General features: G+C 41.6%; 1 protein-coding gene across 5 annotated transcripts in view; it reads right to left on the reverse strand.

The window, feature by feature from the left end:
• Window positions 1-12,338, reverse strand: part of CLSTN1 (calsyntenin 1) — a 93,084-nt gene that overhangs the window by 30,673 nt on the left and 50,073 nt on the right. The gene's annotated exons all lie outside the window — the stretch shown is intronic.

Consider the following 12,338-nt stretch of genomic DNA (forward strand, 5'->3'; position numbering starts at 1 on the left):
TCATCTCTGTCTTACTATGTATGTATGTATGTAAGGAAAGAGTGAGGCAGTTGTAGAGAATCCAAAATGACAGTACTTCCAGTAATCTCTGAGGTCAGTGACTCAGTCCTCCAGATACATCCGAAACATAAGATAAAACATTCTCATAAGATGATTTCATTGAGAAGGATAATGTTTGGCCACCTTTCAGAGCCCCCTTTTCTTCCTGGGCTGGAAAAGTCCAACTATCTTGAAACTGACTATTGATGAAGGGTAACTGAGAACCCTAAAATCTCAGGGACCATCTAATCTAGCCGTACCAGAATGAGAATCTCTTCTACAGTATCTCTGACCCAAGCAGGCCATCCAGTCTCGACTCTGATACCTCCAGTGAAGTACGACTTTTATCCCCTTCCTCTGGAGGCAGTCCCTCTACTCCACTCCAGGAGAGTTTTACTTGTTAGGAATTTTTTCCCCCGACATATGGACTAAATTTACTTCTTTGCAACTACAACTCAATGCTCTTAGCTTGGTCCTCTTGATCAAGTTCAATTAATTCTCTCTCTCTTCCACAGGCCATCCACTCATATATGTGAAGACAGCAATAACATGCCCTCCTCCTCCAGCCTCCCCCAAGACTTCATCAGGCCAAACATCGCTGGTGCCTTCAACCAATACGTCATAAACAATTGTCCAGTCCCAAAACGTAGCCTCCAGAACTAAACATAAACTTCCAGATATGTGGAATAGCACAGAGTGCCCCAGGGCCCTGGGCCTCTCTCAATGCAGCTTTCTTGGCTGCTGATTTACATTGTACTTGCAAGCCCCTCAAAGCCCCAGATCTTCTTAGATAAACTCATCTCTTACCATATCCGAACCATCCAATCCTAGTAAAGTTGAGTTTTTAACCCAAATAGAACGCTTTCATTTTTCCTTGTCAAATCCTACCTCAATTACCCAGTGTGTTACTTCTTGTTTGTCCTTTGCTCTCCAAGAGGACCAATGACATCAGGAGGGTGAGGTCTCTACTTGAAAGTGAATTGGATTTAAGTGAGGCAGAACTGTGCAAAGTCACCAGCTTCACTCTTTCCTCTAAGGCCATCTGAGTCCAATGGCAAGACATAGGTCAGGACAACCAATGATTATCCCTCCCAGCTTTGTATCACTGACAAATTCAAAATGCTTGCACTATATGTCATACAAGTCATTAATAAAAATGTTACTCTCTTCTGAGGTTTTAAAAATGTTAAGGGAATGATTCAAAGCTACTTGGCATTTTATTTAGAGAACTGAGGAACTAGAATGATTTGATGCAGGGTAAAGAGGACTGAAGCAGAGGGCCAGAAGAAGTAAATCATATGACCGCAGCAAGTCAGGTAATATCAGAGAACACAACCCGTGGCAGGTATCCTAGGGGCATTTATCAAGCCTGGATATCTCTAACTAATGGGTAAACAGTTCATTACCAAAGATGGATGACCCTCCTAGCAGGAGGGAAGCTGCTAAGAAATAAAAGACAAGACCACAGTCCTAGGGGTAGCATCTAAAACAGGGGAACCTCAGAGAAGTAGAAAAGGTCAGGGAGCCTGTGTCACTCCTCTGCTCAAGAGTCTTTGGTAACTCCCTCTAGGATCCAACACAAACACTTTAGCTAGGCCTTCAAAGCCCTTCCTAATCCAGCTCTGCTGTACCTCCCTTTCAAAGGACTTTATTCTAGCCAAACTGATCAAGAGGCTGCCCCATGAACCTGAAAACACCATCTCCCATCTTCAGTCTTTGTCACTGGCAAATGTCCAGCCACAAACACCTTCCATGTCACACAACTTCTTAGAAGTCCATAGCTCCCTTTAAGGCTCGGCTTCAGTAACCACCCTCCATGAAAAAGGGCTTGTACTCACTGATCTGTGCACACATTTGGCCATATGGACCAAGTCTGCTGCCCAGCGTAGGATGCTCCTGATGATGAGTCCCCCTGCCAGTATAAATCATTACCCTGGAGACGTCTCTGGGACACTGATAGATAAAGGCGCATGTACCTGAACCCAGGCATCCTGATCAGGACCAAGACCTTAGGCTGACACCAGGCTAACTCTAGCCTACAGGTCACATCTATCAGATAGAATGCAGACATCATGACAGCAGGGAAAGCTTTGCTTTTCTCTCTGCACCCAGAGCATGTAGTCATGCATAGAGTAAACATTTAATAGACACTTGCTGGAGTGTCCTGGTTTGTTGTTGTTTTTTAAATGCAATACATGAGGCAGCATGGTGCAATCTGAACACCTGGGTCCAAACCTTGGCACTGTAAACCACTACCAATATGACCTCAGTTGAGGTAACTTCTCTGGCTTTCCTCATCTGCAAAATAAAAGGGTTAGATAAATGACCACTTAGTTCCCTAACAGGTTTAAACTTATTACCTTATTCCCACACAGAGTGGGAAACTCAGGCATGGATCCCTGAGATACTCTATCAAAGATCTGCTTTCCAAGTAGACATTAACGACCACTCAGAGAGTGTCTGGCCATTCAGTCAGTTTCTAATCCATAAGAACATGAGAAATTTTATAAAATATTTTGCTAAAGGGGCAATTAGGTGGCACAGTGAATGGGCACCGGCCCTGGAGTCAGGAAGAGCTAAGTTCAAACCCACCCTCAGACACTTGATACTTAACTAGCTATGTGACATTTTGGGCATGTCACTTAGTCCCAATTGCCTCGCCACCCTCCCCCAAAAATATTTTGCTAAAGTTCAAGTACATTCTAACTATTGTATTCCCTTGAATACAAGTTCATAAGCCAATCAAAAAATAAAAGGTTAATCTAACATAACTCAGTCCTCACAAAACCATGCTGGCCTTTTATAATCACCACTTCCTTTCTGGCTGGTCACTATTACTTTAATAAGAGTCTAGAATCTTACCAAGAATCAAAGCCAAGTTCACTGTTCTATAGTATGTAGATTCTACTTAAGTCTAAGCTTTGAAAACTGGCGCAAGATTTGCCCTTGTCCATTTCTGCCATTCTTTTCCTATTCTAAGACAATGGATCAGAAATAACAGCTTCCCGTTATTTCCACACCCTAGAATGTAGCTCCTCTGGGCCAGGGAACATGACCTAGTCACAGTATTGAAACAGATGCTCATCTACCATGTCTTGACTTCTCTTAGCTATGAATTCTCTACTAACTAATTCTATTCCCTTTTTTTCAATCTAAAGACTGAGAACATGAAACCAAACGAGGAGTGGGAAAGTTCTGTGGCCTCTTCAGTTATTCTCCCATGTGCACCAAACACTTCTATCCTTTCACCCACCTCTTCTCCCCAACAACAAAAAGTATGACAAAAATAAAACCAACTGCTTTCCTCAGCTTTCTTGACCACTTCAGGTGATTTGGAGTTTCAGTATTCCTGCCACATCCTAAGGTCCACATCAGGGTCCTCTGTTTACCTTCTGTCCTTGTTCCAAATTCTGTATAAACCTAATAAAATCCATTCCAAAGAACTTTTAAGTACCACTTATGTGCCAGGCACAGTGCTCAGCACTAGAAACAGAAAGATAAAATGAAAATAGTCCCTGTTCTCAAGGCAAGAGGCTACTTTCTTAATTCTAGAGGGCAGAGGTGGGAGCAAGCAAGCAAGCCAGTCTGGCTACCACGGAGAGCACAGGAAACAGAGAAATGAGCCTAGAAAGGCAACCTGTGGCTGGTGAGGGACGGACTGTCAACATCCAGCACTGGGACTGCATTTGATCCTCAAGCCACTGGAGATTCTTGAGCAGAGGAGGGACGTGGCCAAAGGTCTTCTTTAAGAAGGGTACTCTACTTCCACATCCAGAGAAAGAATTATGGAACGCAATCGCAGAATGTAGTAGATCATTGTGTGTGTGTGTGTGTGTGTGTGTGTGTGTCTGTGTGTGTGTCTGTGTCTGTGTGTATTATGTTTTGGTTTGTTATATGATTTCTCCCATTTATTTTACTTTTTCTACACAGCATGACTACAGTGAAAATGTATTCAATAGGAATATATGTGTAGATCCTATATAGAATTGTATGCCGTCTTGGGGAGGGACAGGGGTGGGGGGGTAGGTAGGGGGTAAAAAAGTCTAAGTTTTATGGTAGTAATTACAGAACATTAAAAATAAATAAAATGAATATTAAAAAAAAGAAAAAGAAGGTTACTCTAAAGCCTAAGCACCACACCAGATCCCCACGGATCAGTGCTGATCTCTTTGGACAGCTCCCCCTTTGTTTTCCCCGATCCCATGTTTAGGAGCTTCCCATCTCTCCTGGGCTGATTTCCTCTACAGAATTTCTGTCCATGGGCTTCTGATGAGTCTCTCTGAAACTCCCAGAATCCATTCACTCAAAATCTAGGTTAATGTGTCAATCTGTTCCCAGTCTTTAAATATATATTCTATTGTCTATAGGAAATTAACATAATAAGGTTAAGTGACTTGTTCACGATGCCAAGTCTAGCAGATGGATAAGATTTTATTAACTGCTTACTACGTGTCAGACATTGTGCTAAGAACCCAGGATACAAATACAAATATGCAAATACACAAAGGACAGACAGAAATTGGGGGGGGAGGGGGCCGTGGCATGGTGTGAGGATGGCCAGGAAGTGATATGTCACTTGTTTCTAGGTGACAAGATGAAAGCTCATTAAATGTTAGCTATTATCTAAGCAAAGTTCAAGGATCTGGTGGAAGGGGGGAATAAAATGATAGTGACCAGAGTACATGCAGGATAGCAGGAGAAATATCAAAGGTAGGATTTGAAACTATGTCTTGACTGGCTTCAACTTCAGACATTACATCAACACAATCCCTTCATTTACAACCAAGGAAAGTCAGACAGAATTTAAGTACTTTACTCCAGAACAGGAAGCTAGACAGAGGCAAAGTCAAGGAAAAAATCCAGGTACCATGACTCCATCTCACTTAACTCAACTGTTTTCATCTCAGTTCAGTGTTAAGTGACAGCTTGCAAAGTATATGGAATAAGGAAACATGAAATAATGTCCTTATCATTCCAACCAATGAAAACAAATTGTCAAGGTATCCCTGGATCATTAACAAGCAGATTTTGAATAGGAAGGGTCAACTTCTAATCTCATGAAGTATTCACCTGATACGCAATGTGTAGGATTAAGAATGCATTTACACCTACAATGAACAATTTTAGGATCACAGGACAGAACTAGAAAGGCCCTCAGAAGTAATCTAATTCAACTCTCCCATTTTACATTTGAGGAATCCAAGGCTCAAGAGTTTAACTTATTAGCTAAGGAAGTTAATATTCAAATGCTCCCATAACTAGACTGAATATCTGCAAATACACCATACTATCCTAAAGAATACAATTTTAAAGTGTACATACAACCAATAGCTAATGCACTCTAAGCAAGCCCCACAGTCACTGTTACTATGGAATTCACTCTCACCAACAACAACATTCCACCTAACACAGTATCTTCACAGAGCTAATTAATGATTTTAGACAAGATATGCCTGAATTTAAGACTGTGTAGGGCTCAGTTCAGGGTCTTGGGGACTATCTTAATAAACATTAAAGATTTCAGAGTCAGAGTGTTTAGAATCTGATGCTCTCATTCACCTGAACTCAAAAGTCTTGATTCAATGATGCCCATAAGACTCAGGCAAATGAAATGTCCAAGGAATTAGCTATCACAGAAAGGCAAAATTTCCTTAATACTCTTGCGTTTTATAACTACTTGCTCCCATGTAAAAGACAGTTTGCTTTTCAAATCAAAAGATCCCAATTTTTAAAATATATAACTTTGCAAAAACCATCATGTAGGATTATAAAAGAAATTAAGCATGAAACTATGAAAACTACTTTCATATGTAAGGTAGAACAGTGGATAAAAGTACTGAGCCTGCAATCAGGAAAACCTGAGTTCAAATTTGGCCTAGGACACTAGCTGAGTGAATTCACCTCTGTCAGCTTCAGTTTCCTCATCAGTAAAATGGGGATAACAGCAGCACACTCTTCTTGTCCAAATCAAATAAGAGAATACTTCTACAGTGCTTTGTAAAGCTTTACAAAGCTATATAAATGCTGTTACTACTTGAGTTTACACTGTGCAGTTCTCAGTTATTTTTTATACAATCAAGTATTGAAAGAAATCTTGATGTCTCTACTGGTAAAGATAATTCTTAATTCTGTACCCAAGTAAAGTTCTTCATTTAAAAGATTAAAGAACATCCACTAACTCTTACATACAAAAAATCACGGTGTCATGACTTTATCAGCTCATAATGTGGAAGCAAAATGTTGAAGGATGCACAGGCAAACTGTCTCTCAGCTCTAAACTATCTTGGTTTTTTTAAATAACATTTTCACCTTCTATACTAACAGGAATCCATACAAGGAGGACACTTAGGAGGCTAGTTCACTTTCATCATTTATAGATGAAGAAACGGACACCCAGAGATAATGTGATTTCCACAAGATCCCACAGCTAACACATAGTATATTTTTCATGAGCCTCATTCTCTCAACTAGATCATAGCAATCACATTCTCCTTTTGCCATTTTCATCCTTCATAGAGCACCTGGAGAGAAGAGGGGAGAGAGCAAGCATTTATAAGTGCCCACTATGTGCCAGGCACTGGGCTAGGTGCTTTACAATTATTATCTCAGTTAATAATAATAATGATAATAATTAACATTTATATAGCACTTACTTTGTGGCAGGCACTGTGCTAAGCAGTTTACAATTAATTATTATCTCATTTGGTCCTCATACAATCCTAGGAGGTGGATGCTATTGTTATCCCGATTTTACAGAGGAGGAAACTGAGGCAGAGGTAAAGTGACTTGCCTAGGATCACTCCACTAGTAAGTGTCTGAGACTGCATTTGAACTAGGGTCTTTCTGCCTCTAAGCCTGGTGCTCTGAGCATTATGGTGTCCCCTTGCTGCTGTCCTAGGGTTCTGAGGGTTCAAAGTCTGTTACCTGGCCAGGGGTGGTCAGGCTGAGCTATCACTGACAGATATCGACTCTTGACTAAAACTGTTCAAACCTATCCCCTGGTCCAAGAATCAGTTGTACTGGTTCCCAAAACAAAAAGCTTCAGACAGCTACAGTCTTTATCTTCAAGGCTTCCTCTTAATTCTTCTAATTGGATTCAGGAAAAAGCCTCAGTGAGGTGGCTTTTCACAAAGATAATCTGCCTTTTAACAATCTTGTTCCATGTTCCTCTGTCCCTCCTTCTGCTCACCCTGCCACCTACTGCCAGAATGAGAGAAACAGGCTCCTGCTGACCCTCCTGTCTGAGCTCTTCTTATTCGCCCTCCTCTCTCCTCTTCATGTATTTGCCAAAAGAATGTCAAATGTAGACCATTCACTCCTCTGCTGCCCAGGGCATTTCATGACAGGTGGAGTCCAGAGGGGTCAAGCCTGTGCATTCAACCTACCACAGTCCTGAGCTGGATTAAAATATAACTGAGAAATATTTATCAAAATAAACATGACTACAGTAAGACATAGTTAGTGTTAATATGCTTTTACGTATCAATATATGACCCAAGGCATCCTTATATCTGGTGTAGTGGCCCCCATTTCCAGGTAAGTTTACTACTTCCACTCTATCTAGTCCAGCCTTCCCCCAGTCCTTTACACACAACAAGACAGACTCATCAAGGTAAGTGACTGGCTCAGGGTCACAGATGTAGTAAGGGGCAGCACTGGCATTAGAACTTGGGTCCAGGGGTTCCAAATTCAGCACCGAATCATGCTGCCTCCCTATCCAAGATCCTCCATAATCTGACTCCAGCCCGTATCCTTCATTTCCTACTGTTTTCACAGGATCAACATTCCAGTCCAACCGAACAAGCCACTTCTTGAGTTTGTGCTGTTTGCCCTCTCCCACCTCTGGGAGCTGTCAGACACAGTCCCGCCTCCAGGGAATACAATTCCCTGTCTCTGCATCTACTGGAACCTTTCCCTTCATTCCACATCCAGCTCTTGGGCACTACATTCTCTCCTCAAAAATCCTCACTTCATTCATCCGTCTCTGCTACCTTCATCCTACATTCTTCCTCTCTTTCATGGCTAAAGTGCTGGAGAAAAAGAATCAGTGCCTGCCCTCTCTCTTCTTCCACTCTTTTTTCAACTCTCTGCAGTAGAGCTCTTAATCTCGTCATTCAACTGAAACACAATTCTCCATTACCAATGATAAAAATGCCAAATCTAAAGGCCTTTTCTTTGTCCTCTTCCTTCTTTCATATCATGCTTCAGAGTTTGCAAAGGGCTTTAAAAATATTATCTCATCCTCAAAATAACCCAGGGAGGTAGGTGCTATTATAATCCCCATTTTACACATGCCCAGGCATTATCACGTAATATTTAAGCTCAGGTCTTGCTGACTCCAGATCAAATGCTCTTACCGTGGCATTCCCCTCTTATACCTGATTCCCTTCCTGTACTATTTGAGCCAGTGCCCAGGGCCTCCTTGCACAAGATACTCTATCTGCAGCTTTCCTAGCTGTCCCCCATTCTTGGCATCCTTTCCTCCTCAGTCTCCCAGCTTCCTTCAAGTTTCAGCTAAAACTCCCACTTTTCACAAGTCTTTTCTGATGCACCCTCAGCACCTGAAGGTATGGTGTCTATATCTTAAACGAACAGAGTTGTAGGAGTTGGAGGCATGTTGTCTCCCCTTTAGAACACGAACTCTCCGAGGACAAGGATTTTTTTTAGTCTTTCCTTGTATTCCCAGAGCTTAGTACAGTGACACACATAGTAGGCCCTTATTAACTACTTTGCTGGACTTCACTTTCAACTAAAGGTCCCACCCTTGACCTTCTCTTCTTCTTCTCCCTCTGTACATCTCCTTTCAGGTCTTATTCTCTATCTCAGAGCTTCAATTTTCACCAAATCTACACCTCCATTCTTCTCTATTTTCCACTGCCTGTTCTGACGTCTCAAACTCAGTGTGCTCAAGCTGAACTTACCTCCTTTATCAAACCTGTTTCCTTTCCTGACTTTCCTGCTTGTCACTGGTGCTACTATTCCCAGCAGACTTGACATTTTAGAGTTATCTTTGTGTATGAGGAAGAGAAAGGAAGGTAAGGTACACATCAGTCCCCATTCAACTTCAGAAAGCCTTTATCTGCCCCATTCCATTTGTGATGTCATCATTCTGGGATTTCATCACCTGTGTCCCTGTGGACAAATCACTTTATTTCTCTGGGCTTATATTCCCTCAACTACAAAATGAAGGGATCCGACCAAATCACAACAAAGCTGTCTTCCACCTCTAAATGTAGGACCCTTAGAAGGACAGAAAGGAGCCACCTACCCTTGGTGCTGGCCTATAAAACCAACTTTCATCATTTTACCCCTTCTCTTTCTTCCTTGTTTCTGGAGCAATCCTGACAGTGCAATAAGTCTACTTGAAGGTTTATCTGATATTGAGGGGGTGGAGGTGGTAATTTTTCCATAGCAAAGACCTTTCAACTGCTCACTTGTGGTACGGGCAGACATGTTTAGCCACATGGTCTAAGAGAGGAGTTCTTAAACAACAGTGTTCCTGAAAACCACCTGCTCTCAAGCAGACCATTAGTACTTGCCAGGCAATGCTAGTTTTGCCAGTTACCTTATGGGTAACACCAAGCTTGAAAGTTCAATGATCCAGACTTCAGTCAGGAAAAAAGGAATTTCCTGAGCACTGGGCCTCTTGGCAAAAGAGGAATCTTCTTGAGCCTGTGCCAGGTAGAACAGCAATAAGTCATGACGTGGCGTGAAGGATGATGACACGTTCTGTTCCATGAATAATCATGACGATGTATGTCCAGTGGGAAGGGTGGGAAGGGGCCTCTTTAGCAGGCCCAAAAAGGTTTCCCGGCTTGGGAAGTCCAAACCATGGGGTAGAAAGATGAAGAGAGGATTTTTAAGATCCCGTAGAAAAGTAAGACTCATGAAACAGTGTTGTATTACTTGATTACAGGCTACTATGAGTATTTTATATACTGTCTACACTGTTTATGGGATCCTGTGAGTTCTTCAAGTTTTCTGCATTTTTTGTAAGATGGAGAAAAGGCAATTCTGTACCTGAGAAATGCCTTTGTTACTTCAAATGCTTATTTGCCCTCTTATACAAAGACCTCAACATGATCTACATTCAGTGACTTTCCCAGAGTAAAGTGTGTGTGTATTCATGTATGTGTGTCTGCATATGTACACATGTACGTGTGTGTGTGTGTGTGCGTGTGTGTGTGTGTGTGTGTGTGTGTGTGTGTGTGTGTGTGTGTGTGTGTGTAAGGTAATATGAGCTAAATGAAAAGCAATTTTTTGGCATCAGCCTCTAAGACCTGAGCTAGTTCACATAAGCTCAGAGTTTGGGGCCTTGGCCATGAGTTCAAATTATAAAGTCAACATTCAATTTAATCAGCATTTATTGATTTATTATAGCAGCCAAATTGCAAACTGCATTTTACAGTTTTGCAGACATTCATCTGCACAAAGTTGACAATCTACCTTTACAACTCTGTCTCAAAAATAAGCCCTCCAGTCCAGTCAAGCTGGCTGTAGGACACACTCTTCTACATGTCTATCTCTGCATACTATTTCCCTCAAGCAGGAATTTGCTTTTCAGCTATGCAATGCCACTCACCCTTCAAAGTTCAGCACAAAAACAGCTCCCCTTCCATGCAGTCTTTCTTGACCAGCTCAGCTTTTATAAAGTTAGTTAACTTTTCCTACCTAGTAGTTTTCTCTTTCCAGATATCCTGATGGGCCAGAAATGTCTTATATTCCTCTATACTGCCCTTAAAACTATGAATTACTGCATCAACAACTGCCCTGCAGACATCTTAAACTCATTACACACCAAACTGAACTCTGTCTTTACTCATAAAACCCTCCCCTCTCTTCTAAACTTCGCTCCTTCTGTCAAAGGCACCACAATCCTAGTCTCCCAGGTCTGTAACTCTGGCATCATCCTCAACTTCTCAATAGCTGTCATCCCACATATCCATCCAATCAATTTCCAAACTTAGCATTTCTACCTTTATAACATCTCTCACATCTGATCCCTTCTCTCCACTCCTGTGGCTACCATATTGGTTCAGGCCTTTATCACTTCTCCCTGTGATGGCTGGAACAGCCTTCTAACTGGTCTCCCTGACTCCAGTCTCTCCCCCTTCAACTTATCCTACACTGATGCCAAAGTCATTTCCTTAAGGGCAGATCTAACCATGCCACTCCCCTCCTCAGACAATTCCAATGGGGTTTCCTATTGCTTCTAGCAAAAAATGAGAAATTCCTGCGTAGCTTTAAAAACCTCAAATGACCTGGCCTTAACAGAGCTTTGCAGTCATTGGACATTCCATCTCCCACCCCCGGAACGATGCACTGAGCATCCCAGATACCTAGAATGCACCTCTTCCTTACCTCTGCTTCATACAATCCTTTTTCTTCTTTTAAAAATAGTTCACAAATATCTTTTACAGGAAGCCTTTCCTGATCCCCCTAATCGCTAGTGCCCTCTCTCCCAAACTATCTTGTATTTAAATTTACTTGCTTTGTAGCAAATGTTGTCTATTTACTTCATATTTATGCTACACATATTTTCATATGTACCTTCTCTCTCCCCAGTTAGAATGTAAGCATCTCACAAGTATAGATTATTTCATTTCTTACACTTGTATCCCCAGAGTCTAACACCTGCAGTTCTAGTGCCTGGAACATAGTAAGCTCTTGATGTAGATGCTCCCTCCATAACTGATGCTCTGCAAAGGCTGTTCAGGGGCACGGAGAAGTCTAGTTCCTTCCCTATAATCACATAGCCAATATTCAGCAGATTCAGGACCTGGACTAAAGTCTCCCTGATTCATGGACTAGTCCACAAAATGAAATAACCTCTTGCCCTGGAAAACTATTCCTTGAAATATTAGATCTTTCTATTCAGTAACTGTTGCTAATAAGGACAATACCCAGGTTACTTCTTTGTGGAACACCTAATGTCTCCAGAGGTTTATGGATAGAAGTCTGTTTCAGACTACAATGCAGTTAACCCCTACGTCACACACACACCCTTCTGTGGTAGACCAAAAATCTTGGAGCACGTCAATGGCATTATCAGTCACTTTTTGGTACCTATGACTTACACAAATCAAAAGGAAAAACAAAGATTTCACCAAGAAGGAAAAGGTCTAGAGAGTAAGCAGTTTCTAATTTATTTCATCTAAAACTAATAAAGTTTCCTATACTTATGCCTATATTTTACAATATAAGCTATCAACCAATTCTGCAAAACTGTCAAATTCTCAAGCTGGGATGTACAAGGAAACGAATGGCAGACCCTGAGAGAAAAAGCTTTCTAATCAACT

This window comes from Notamacropus eugenii, chromosome 5, assembly GCF_028372415.1.
Source record: "Notamacropus eugenii isolate mMacEug1 chromosome 5, mMacEug1.pri_v2, whole genome shotgun sequence".
Lineage (NCBI taxonomy): Eukaryota > Metazoa > Chordata > Mammalia > Diprotodontia > Macropodidae > Notamacropus > Notamacropus eugenii.